The 12486-nt window shown below is 30.5% G+C and overlaps 1 long non-coding RNA gene and 1 pseudogene across 2 annotated transcripts; both read left to right on the top strand.

The window, feature by feature from the left end:
• Positions 1-2196: 2196 nt before the first annotated feature.
• On the top strand, positions 2197-4906 carry LOC106407025. Of its 2 annotated transcripts, XR_007319735.1 has the most exons (6): positions 2197-2800; positions 2923-2975; positions 3303-3519; positions 3611-3704; positions 3973-4475; positions 4625-4906. It is a non-coding gene; the product is annotated as an uncharacterized LOC106407025 (long non-coding RNA). The 2 variants fall into 2 exon arrangements; XR_007319734.1 differs by having other exon boundaries at positions 3973-4726.
• A 4225-nt stretch (positions 4907-9131) lies between these two features.
• On the top strand, positions 9132-10592 carry LOC106408185 (annotated as a pseudogene).
• Positions 10593-12486: the final 1894 nt, after the last annotated feature.

Genomic DNA, 12486 nt, shown 5'->3' with positions numbered 1-12486 from the left:
CAAAATTTGTAGATATATAAGAAAAAAATAAATTTTACGATTAAATTTTATAATTTTCTAAAAAAATTGTATACATTTTTGAAAATTTTAGTAATCAAATTGTATAATTTAAAAATATATAATTAAATTATATTTCGAAATTTATAATGCCATATTTGAATATATTTATTTTAATGATAATTTATGAGTTATTTCCATATTCTAAAAAAAATTCTAAAAATATAAATTGAAATTAAATGTAATATATGAGTTATTACCATATTTTAAAAAGTTTACCAAAAATATAAATTAACATTAAATGCAATTGTCCATGTCATATTAAACTATAAGACATGTCATCAATTTCAGTAGTCATGTCATATTTGTTTTGTGAAATTGATTGTACAAATGACATGTGGCAAAATCACTTCGCAAATATAGTCTAGGGGATTTACTATGTGTGGACTCTGTGCAAAGTCTATTTTTACAGCAAAAAACTAAAAAGATTTGGTGAAAAAAAGACCTTAATTTTTTTTTTTTCTAAAAGAGACCTTCAACACTAAAATAAATTTTAGGAAAAATGTTTTGGACCCAGAGCAAATACACCTTTAGCACATTGCCAATAGACGGGTCTTACTATGTTCATTTGAATTCTTTTATATTTGATAACTAGGTTGAGATCCACGCTTTGCATGAAAAGAGACGGGTGTAAAAGTTATATATCAAGAGTAGGGTTGTTCAATACGGATTTCAATATGGTTTCAGTTCAGTTTTTTTGGTATTTTCGTTTATAAAAACTAGATACCATATTAAATCATATTTTCGGTTTTTGGTTTATTTGATTTTGTACCAAAAACTTAAACTATATTCATCTCTTATAACATTTTTTTCAATTTAATTTTATATGACTAAAATTTGAATTTATTAAACAGTACTCTAATTTTTTAAATATGATGTTTCTATTTTATTTAACTATTCAAATAACTATTAAATAAATTATAATTATTATAATTTCATAAGATGGAAAAGATTAATAATATCATAATATTATTAAATAACTAAATTTTTTGCACAAATGTATGTCAATGAAAGTCTTTATTTAAAATATCAAATTATTCAAATTAAAGTCTTAAATATTAAGAGTATATCAATAAAATAAACTTTGTATGTATATTGACATATATATTATCGTTTTCCTTACCATTAACTACTATGCAAGCTAATTATTATCGTTTTCCTTACCTACCGTGAATTTTTGGGCATTTCATTACTTGGTGGCAAAGTATTTTTAGTATTCAATATAAATTTTCATATTTACCTCATGCAGAATTGTGTATCAAGCATATATATTCGATGTATATAATAGTTAGTTGATTAAGCTTTGTGGATTTATTTCTTTCTTTTAATAGCTAAAAACATAATGTATATTTAACCAAGTTGCTTTGGTCTAGTGGTATAGGAGCTCCAGTTGGAGTTCCCGCCCCTGGGTTCGAGCCTTGGCCACTGCGGAATTTACATGTGGGCTGCAGCACCCGAGACCGAAGACCGTTACACGGTGAGCCACATGGTGACGCCCTGGCAGCGTCCTTGCTCACTTCGGTCTCTAGTCTGGACCACCTCGGTGGGGCCAGGATACTCGATTAGCAAAAAAAAAAAAAAAAAAAATGTATATTTACCTAAATTCTCCTTCTCGTATATGTGTGTAAGACGGATATAGAAGATTTGTTTATCATTCTAACATTAATATTTTGAAATAATCTGATTGATTATGGTTCGGTTAAGTTGAAATTAAAATGCATCTTAACCAACATCAACAATAGATAAACTGTATATTAATTATGTTTTCCACTGATATGGTGTTAAAATACATTTCACATGAAATCATAAAATGAATTTTGGATATATTCAATAAATACGTACCCGTTAGCTTAACTTATGTGATGACCATAATAAAAATGAACTGTATGTGATTTAGACTGATTGGATATTATACAATCTTCATCATTTACTACTCTGTTTTAGAAAGAATTTAGACGGTTGTATACAATGTATAATCAATATCAATATACAATATGAGTATACAATGTATAATCAATAAGAGTATCAGATAGCCTGTCCACGTCAGATGATAAATTCGACTGGTAAAAATACAGCAATCAGCCATGTCATCTACTTGCTTATGTTTGGGCTTCGTATGTTTTATGTGAAACTTGCTTATAAACAAATAATTCAACTTGAAACTCATTGCGAAGCCCTCCCTACTCATTAATAATGGTTTTATGTGAAACTCACAAAAACAAAACAATCGGATACCTATGTAAGATAATGTTCTTCCTCCCAACTTTCTACCTCCGGTATCTCTTCATCTCCTTCTCTTTCTCACACCTCTTAGACCAAGCAATGAATTTCAGTTTTCATTAATACCATTAACTTCCAAGAACTTTCCGTCTCCCTTGCTTTACTATTAAAGCTTCATTCTTATCAAACCGATTAACACCCCAAACCTTGCAATCAAGCTTCACAACAAATGGAACCCTCAACAAAGCTCTGTTTATCTTCAGTCCTTAGGTTGAAACATTTTTTCGAATTGGACCCTCAATTCGAAAATGTTTTCCCATGTGGCTGATGTTGCCCAATCAGCCGTCCTCCTTTCAAATTTTGATGCTCTCCGATTTGGTCGTACTTCCCAGTGGCCGCCTCTTCCTCCACTTTTGTGATTCGCGTTACATAAAAAACGACGAAGCTAACAGTTACGGGTCGCAATAATGTAAAGCAATGAAGTTTATCCACCACGGCCATCATTTACTCTTCTCCAGTAGAGGTATCATTTTAGCTTATCCACTTCATTTTAGCTTATATATATATATATATATATATATATATATATATATATAGCCAACCCAAAAGGTAAAGCTCAATACTTTTTATATGTTCCTATTTCAGAAAGGCAAGGTGGTGAACTCAAGAGCGTTGATATGCTCCTCCTTGATGTAAAGGTGATAAAACCATTATATTCAAATTTCTTGAAATCCAGGTTTAGATGATTTTGGTTTTGTATATTGATTTGGAAATCTTGCGTCTATATTTTTTTTTTTTAGTTTTACTGGTTTTATTTACCTCTGCTGATGTAAGATGATTTAGGCTTTGTTTATTGATTTAGAAATCTAGAGTTTAAGTGGTTTGGTTTTGTTAATTGATTTTGTCTTTGTTTGCTGATATAATATGATGCAAAGGTAACTTGAATACTTACTTTCTGTTAGAGAGGATTAATAGATTTGATATTTGGTGTTTGTTGTAATTTGTTTAATATACTCCTGTCGCAGACTCGCTGGCCACAATCATCTAGAGGTCAATCAACCTTCAAACTGTCTTCACTCTTCCAACATATCTTGCAAGAAGGCTTGGTGTATGGGTTAAGTGGTTTCAATGTTGCGAGAAGCAATCCGATTTAAGTTTATCGTGGAATTCACAGCCACAGCTGAGCCAAGCCCGGAGGAGAGCTTCAGGTTCTGCAAATACGAATCTCATGTCATTTGCCAGGTTTGAATAGCTACAAATTCCTTGCCACACACCATATAATAATTTAATTATTTCACAGATAAGTAGCGTATGTGTTTATCTTGGTCATCAGATATTGTTGGAGAGATTAGGGGCATCAAAACCATGTAAAACCAAGACACCCAGAGCACTCAACGCCTCATGGCAGCAATAAAGCTTGACGATAGGTAGTTGATAATTTCCAGCTTTAATAAACTGTTGACATGATACATATAAGTTGGTGGCTTGGTGCTAAGTTTACTTTTGCATATCGAGAATGTTCTTACGTTATTTTATAAGTGCATGTTCACATAGTAGCACGTTACTTCCGTAAACATAACATCAACCTCGGGTCATGCATGTTTTGTTATTTATTATATACGATTCAGACAGACGTTTATCAGTTAACTGATTAATGAGCTTATTTCTACTCTATAATTTTGTCTATTTTGCCAGGAATAAGATCACTTATTTGAATATCTTGGAAGACATATTACAGGGAGTAAGCTATGAAGTATGTAGTGTTGCAATACAAGGAATCCTTGCTACTCTTTAAGAGTGTAGTGAACTTGAATAAACTGATTTAGGCAAGCTCTGTTTTACTGGTTCCTACCGGTTATAATGCTAAGTGCTTGAATTAATATCTTTTGCTTTTTTTTCTTATATAAAATGTCTTTGCTTATACTTTAGAAATTGTGAGAACACTAACAACCACAGGAGGGTGAGAGAGGTTCAAGCGAATACGCAGGACTGTAGAGAGAGCCAGAGAGATAACATTGTGTGGCCGAGGATAGAAACTGCAGAGCAAACAGAGAAGAGAGACACCATTTTGTGGCTGGGTTATCTTGAGAGGAAAAGAAGGGAGGCTCAAGAGATAGTGTATGATCAACAAAATATGGAGGGCCATAGACGAATAGAAACTGAATTGGAAAATTCAGTTTCGTCTTGCAAGGAGAATGGTAAAGAAATTGAATAAGACCTGACTATGTTCTTAGTTTTGGTTTACTGTTTTTATACGCTTATGACTTGTGGAAAGTCGTGGAACTAGATGGTTCCTGAAGACTATATTCTTGAGAATCACAGCGTCGGTGCTCATTGAAATCTATAGGAACATGCATGTGAGAAACGAAGTGGTTGTTGGAATTTAAGAGGAAACAAAGTAAAAAGACACATCAAATAGTACAGTGAAATAATTGCTTTGGACTCAGGAAACTGATTTGCTGTGAAGAATTTACAAATTACCTTTTTAAAACTTAATCACTTTATTACAACCATGTATTCATGTTTTAAGTATTGTTTGGAACTCTTACCTTAATCCTAAAATGGGAAGAAGTTAGAAGTGTATAAAACAATCTTTTTATCTTTGAATTCAATAGTTCTGAAGCCAAAATATAACCATACAAAAAAATGCTCTTTTTCAAAAACAAAAAAAAATGTTGTAGAATATTATTATCTTGATTTTTTTTATTTGGAATTTGTTTTGCCACATGAAACAAACCAATTCTTTTATCACTAAAATAATTTAAGTTATTCAATAAAATATATCAATAAATTAATATATTTTAGTGTTAGATATATTATCTAAGTTTATAATAATATTTTAATGGCGTATAACATTTTTAATAAAATTTAAAAATTTAAAAAATTTGTAACATAATTTATTTTGAAAACATTATTATGTAACAATACTAATTACATGATTTTTGTTATTTCTAAATTTGAAATATATGGAAAATTAAATTAGGTTGAACCTACATATTAGAGAATTTGGTATATAGTAAATAATTAAACCAAATTAGTATAACTGTATAAATAATGAACCGAATTGTTTTTTTTAGCTCATGGGAATACACTGACGTCAATAACAGTAGAATAAATTCTCATATATACGATATAAATAAATATCAAATGTTTCATCTATGAAAAGAGGTGTAAATTAATTATATTGCATGGTAAGAACATTTATGTTGAAGTCAAAAAACACAAAAAGTTGTCTAATTTTTTTTTAAAAAAAAATCATATGTAAAATAAATCATAATTTCGTAGATAACATATTTTTATTTTTAAATTAAAAATAGAAATTAATATTTCTTTTTTAATATTTCTTAAGATTAATTTTGAAAATTAAATAAATTTAAAATTGTTATTATAATTAAATTATTTTTAAAATATTTTATATAATTTTTAATTTTTGTTTACAATCAAAACTAAACTACAATTTAGTTTCTAATTATACTGTCATAATTAAAATGTTAATTAAATAATTTCGAAAATATAGCTTTAAAAGATTCTAAAAGATATTTGAAAGATTTGGTTAGACATTTTCTTAAGATATTTATTAGTATTTTAAATAAAAATAAATATATTATAATTAAGTTATGTAAAATTTCATAAATATTTTAAGAATTTTCCAAATAAAAAGAATCACACATAAAAGGTGTCATGACTTCTATTTTAAATAAAAATAAATATATTATAATTAAGTTATTTTCCTCTTTTTTTTCAATTGACATATATTTAGTAAATGTCATATTTCATATATTTGTGTTTTATTTTATAAAAGACTTAAACTTTTTATCTTTCTTTATCGTGTTTCATTTTAAATGACTATTTATATTTAAAAAATTAAACTTTATTTCTTTAATGAATTAAGTTGGTATAACTCTCATAAATTAATTTTATTATGTGGTTAATATTTTTAATAAAAAAATTATATACTTTTAATAAAGATTTGTACTTTTCAATGAAAAAATTTATTTTTTTATGAATACTTAAATTATATTAAGAAAAGAAAAAAAAATAATTAAGAATGGTTGAAAAAAATTATTTGAACTTGGACTCAATGGCCAAAAGAAAAAAAAATGAGAGAATTGAATCTGATTTCTCTAATCGGCCCAAATGACCCAATAGAGATCTGAAGTGGACAGTGGGCTGGATCAAAAAAAAAGACCCAATATAGATGTATTATCAATATTACTTGATTACCCTTAATGAAATATGCAATGTTAATAAAGAAAAGAGCAGGCTAAGGTAAAAAGGACAATAAAATCCTGCTTTAATAGTATAGATATATAAATAAATTCATATGAATTTTTGAATAACCATATAATGAAAAGAAAAGGAGAATACAATTTATAAAAACACAAATAAAAATAGAACTCAGTATTGATCCTAACCAAAAAAATATAAATCATTATAAATCTAACAATTTCTTATACCGAGAACTTAAATAGGTCTTTTACAAAAAAAAAAAAAGAACTCAAATGGATAAAGATGAGGAATTGGATTATAACTAAGACTTAATTAGTTTTTGTTAATTCTATTTTATTTTAGATATTAAAACAATAAAGTTTAATTTAAATAGCTTCAAAGTCATAAATTATTTCATTTTTCAATTCTGTAAAAAATATACATATATATGTACTTTAAAAAACACCACATGTATATGTACTCAAATAAAATAATATGCAAATTTATATTTTATTTATATTTTATGCAAAAACCCAGGTGTAACGCGGAAAAGGTTCTAGTGTTATTAAACAAAAAATAACATTTGCCACAGTAGTTTTATGGTTTGTTTCAAACTCTTCGTATTTTATTCTTCATTTCTCTACGGTGTGGGTTCAAATTTTGGAAAAAAAAGTTTTACAGCTAAAGAACCTTACTCATAATACAAAGACAATTTGCTATGCATTATGCTGCTGAAGATTCTTTGAATTGTAATCGTAGGGCCAATATATTTTGAAAAAATTACATATTTACAACTTTCATGCTACCATTTTTCATTTTTACCATCATTAAAGGGATATTTTCAAAAATACATTCTTCAATAAGTGGCAAAAGACTCTTATGTCATCGTTCTTTATATGTATAATAAATAAATATTTAAATAAATAAAAATCTAAAAAAATAAAAAATAATTTTTTAATTTTTTTTTTGAATTATACTATTTCAAGATTAAAACCCTGAACCCTAAAACTCAACTCTAAACCCTAAACCATCAATCGTAAACCTTTTTTTTTTGAAATACGAACCCTAAACCCTAAACCATCAATCCTAAACCCTATTTTTTTTTGAAATACGAACCCTAAACCCTGAAACATCAACTCTAAACCCTAAACCTCGAAACCTCAACTCTAAACCCTAAACCCTAAACCCTAAACCTTCAACTCTAAACCCTAAAGCATCAACCATAAACCTTAAACCTTAAACTTCAACTCTAAACCCTAAACCATCAACACTAAACCCTAAACTATCAACACTAAACCCTAAACCCTAAAAAGTAAACTCTAAACTCTAAACCCTAAACCCTAAAACCCTAAAACATTTTAGGGTTTAGATTTGAAAGTTTAGGGTTTAGAATTGATGTTTCGGGGTTTATGGTTAAAAGTTGATGTTTCGTGATTTAGGGTTTAGAGTTGATGTTTTAACTATAGATTAGTTAAGCATATTTTTTTTTTTTCAAAGTAAATCCAAAGGTTATAAACGTCTTTTAATCTTCATTAAAGATGATGGTAAAAGTCGTTAGTGTAAATATGAAAATGGTACTTTGAAAAAAGTATTTTTGGCAATTTGCCGTATATTTTTTAGCTTTATTGTATGTGTTCAGTTTTGATCAAAACGTTACCTACGACATCATCAATAAATTTCCATATCATATACAACTCCTTAAATGATTTGGTCCGTATGTATTTCGCTAGAGATTAATAAATTAGGATAAGGTTTGGTTAAACTCTTTTTAATGATGCCACATCAATAATAAAAAAAATTAATAGATTGACACCTTAACAAATCTAAAATTTAATTAGTGCAAAATTGGGATTACATTTTTTTTTTAAAAAGATCTTATATATTAAAACAGAAGTCACAACCTTGGTTCATGTGTGATTTTTTTTAAAAAAATGGACCTAATGAACCTATTTCTAGAAATACATGTTACATTTAATCTCTAAACTTATCATTTAAATTTTGGGCATACTAGAAATTTTTATTGAGCTATCAATAATTGAATTTAAACAATAGATGATCCATTGAATTTATAGATAGTATAAATCAAATAGATATAATTTAATGCTGTAATACTATACTTCCATATGTTAATTATTTAAATATTTATCGATGTTAACTTTTAAAATTATAAAGATTTTTTTTAAATAACAAAAATCAGATTATCTAACAATGATTAATCTTTACTACCATAAACCAATGAAAACAAATTTTAAAATATATAATTTATTTTAAACATTAAACAAAAACTAAATGTTTAATTATTTACTCGATAATATAAATCTATGAAGGGAAAAGTTTAATTTTTTAAAAAATTTCTAAATTTGTGAAATGTTACAATATATTTGAATATGACAATAAAATAATATTTTACTAATCTTTATATATATAGTTATGATTTTAATAATGAAATAATAATCTAAAAATATATATATAGAAGAAGATACATATACATGTGAAAGTTTGAAACAATCTATTCAAAAGAAAAAATATATCGTAAATTTATTTTGTTTTAAAAATTGATAGACACATATATATTATAATATATATCAATTTAGAACTGAAAACAAAATGTTTTTATAAAAATAAATAAAAATAAAAAATCGCGCCGTTGCGCGGATCGAGATTTAGTTTTCAATTAATATATAAGATATAGCTGCAAATTTCCGTTCTGCATATAGAAAAGAAAGAGGATGCGTCGACGGCGAGTTTTCCGAATGAGACATTATCTCATAAAAGTGGCAAAGCTATCAAATCGTCTCCGTACACTGTCCCCATTTTGTTTCTTTCTTCCATTACTATATATTTTTATTTTGTACCTACCCGAAGACGCACTCTTTATTCGTTCATTTGCATCAGTTAATTTTTTTTTTTGGGGTAAAATGTTAAATATCAGTTAAATTTTTTGTTTTTGTTTTTATAAATGTATCAGCTAAATTGTCTTTCAACTTGATACTTTCTGATAGATTAGAAAATATGTAATATTCCATATATTGTACAAATACCCTAATGACTCCAATGTGTATATACTTTACGTAATGTAATATATGAAAGTAAGGGTTTTACCAAGTTATATGGTATCATACGCCAAACCTTAATCTCCTGGCTGCCCTTCTTCTTCTCCTTCTTCCTTCGACCACGATCTCTTCTTCCTCTTACTCCCACAAAATATTTCTTTTTTTTGATCATGGCGCAAATAACTGAAAAAGCATTTGGTGTTACACACATAAAATCATACATTCCCGTGGTCCTCGACATGCAAAAGATGAACTATGATGCATGGCGTGAACTGTTTGAGACCCACTGTCTCACGTTTAGTGTCTCCGGCCATCTCGACGGGACTTCCCTCCCTGCAAACTCCGAAGATACACCATGGAAGGAACGCAACGGCCTTATGAACATGTGGATCTATGAAACCATCTCCTCTTCTCTCCTCGATACGGTATTGAAGACTCGCTGCTCTGCTCGTGATCTATGGGTTACAATTGAAAACCATTTCCGTGACAACAAAGAAGCACGAGCGATCCATATTGAGAACGAGCTTCGTACTCTCACCATTGGTGACATGTATGTCCATGACTATTGTCAAAAACTCAAGAATATCACAGTCTACTCGCCAGTGTAGATTCTCCTGTTACTGATCGTGATGTGGTTATGCACATTTTAAATGGTCTCTCAGAGAAGTTTGATAACATTCAAAATGTTATAAAACACATATCTCCATTCCCAAGATTCTCAGTGGCTCGTTCCATGCTGATAATGGAGGAAGATCTCATCAGCAAGCAAACCAAGAGCTCCACACCTCAAGTCCTTCATGCTGCTACAACGCAAGCCAACGCACCATCCTCTCAACCTATCAACGATCACGGAGGTCAGCAACAACAAAAACAAAAATACTATCAGGGGAACTATCATGGTAACTATCGCAACAATCAAAACAAAGGCCGCAGTGGAGGATGAAATGTGGCCGTAACAAGGAACATCAACCAATCTGGTTGGGTTTAACATCCTTCGGCATGTCAATCACAACCACCTCAGCAGTACTGGCAACAACAGAACTGGCAACAAAGCCATCAATAATGGCGCCCAGGTCCAATGGCATATCAAGTCACTGCAACTCCATCTTCTAGCGCTGGCATACTTGGTCCATTCCAGCAGAGTGCAAACAATCAAACACTGGTACCAACTACCATTCCACATAACCTTGCTCAGGCTTTTGGCACAATGGCTCTGCAAGAATCTCAAGACTCCGGCTGGTATTTCGACTCTGGAGCCACAGCCCACGTCACGTCTCAACCAGGTACCATATGTTCTCATTTTTATTCGAGCAACACACCTTCTATTCTCGTTGGTAATGGTACCTCTCTTCCTACTTCTGCCATTGGTTTCCATTCCATTCCCACACAAAACGCCCTTTGCATCTTAATAACATTCTTGTATGTCCTTCCATCGTAAAAATATCATTTCTGTTCGTCAGTTACTAAAGACAATTGGGTTTCGATTGAATTTGACCCTTTTGTTTTTTTGGTTAAGGACTTGACGACTCAAACACCACTGCCCCGATGTAACAGCCGCGGACCTCTCTACTCCATTGATGTCACGGCTGCAACATCTTCTTCTCCGCAATCTTTTCTTTCTTCTTTTGCAAGCTCCACGGTGTGGCATCATCGTCTTGGCCACCCCGGCAATAATGTCTTGAAATATCTTTTATCTTCTTATTTACTTCAATTTTCAAAAACAGATCATTTTTATGTAATGCTTGTCAACTTGGGAAACACATCAAACTTCCTTTTGATCTTGTTATATCAGATGTTTTTGAACCTTTTAAGATTATTCATTCAGATGTCTGGACCTCTCTGGTTCCCAGCATCGGTGGCAAAAATTACTATGTCATCTTTCTTGATCACTTACATCCATTACATATGGGTTTATCCACTGAAAAAGAAACCATAAGTTTTCTCAGCTTTCATTCATCTCTCAGCTTATATTCAACACCAATTTGGCTGCAAAATCAAATCACTTAAATGTGACAATGGTGGTGAGTATAACAATATCCAATTTCTAAACTTCTTCTTCTCAAATGGAATTACTCGTCTCTTTTCCTGACCCCACACTTCTCAACAAAATAGCAAGGTTGAGCGCACTCTTCGTACATTAAAAAATTTTGTGCGATCTCTTCACTTTCAAGCCAACTTGCCTCCGGGTTACTGGGTAGAAGCTCTTAACATGGCTGCTCATCTTTTCAATCTTCTTCCATCTACAGCAATCAAAAATGAAATACCTTTCACCAAACTCTTTCATAAACCAGTTTCCTATGACCACCTTCGAGTGTTTGGCTGTTTATGCTATCCAAATCTCACATCGACAGCACAACACAAGTTTTCTCTTTGTTCCACAGCTTGGGTTTTCCTCGGTTTCCCTACTTCTCATGGGATATCGATGTCTAGATTTAATCACTTGAAAGGTAATCATCTCTCGTCATGTTATTTTTTGGCGAAAACACTTTTCATTTTTACACAAAAAAATCATCTTCTTTCGAAATTCAGTCTCATTATATCTCATCTCCACTCTCTTCTCCTCTGTTCCGTGAGATTATCACAACTTCACCAACTCTGATTCCTAACACAACTTAACCACCACCTCCAAATAATCTTGCAGTTCCACCTACAACTCATTGTATGGTAACTCCCAGTCAACGAGGAATTTCCAAACCTCGTCAACCTCTCTCTCTTACAGCTCAAGCCATTTCACCCTTACCTACTTCTTACCTTCAAGCTCTTGAGGACCCTAACTGGCGAGAATCTATGCAAGAAAATTATGATGCTCAGATTAAAAAGGAAACATGGTCACTGATTCCTAGACAAAATAATGTTAATGTTGTGCGTTCAATGTGGATTCACAGGTACAAGTATGACTTTGAAGGCAATATAGATCGACACAAATCACGTCTGGTGGCTAACGGCA

Source organism: Brassica napus, chromosome C2 (assembly GCF_020379485.1).
Source record: "Brassica napus cultivar Da-Ae chromosome C2, Da-Ae, whole genome shotgun sequence".
In the NCBI taxonomy this organism is placed as follows: Eukaryota; Viridiplantae; Streptophyta; class Magnoliopsida; order Brassicales; family Brassicaceae; genus Brassica; species Brassica napus.
Note: the sequence above shows the minus strand (reverse complement) of the source record. Positions and strands in the feature narration are given on the sequence as shown.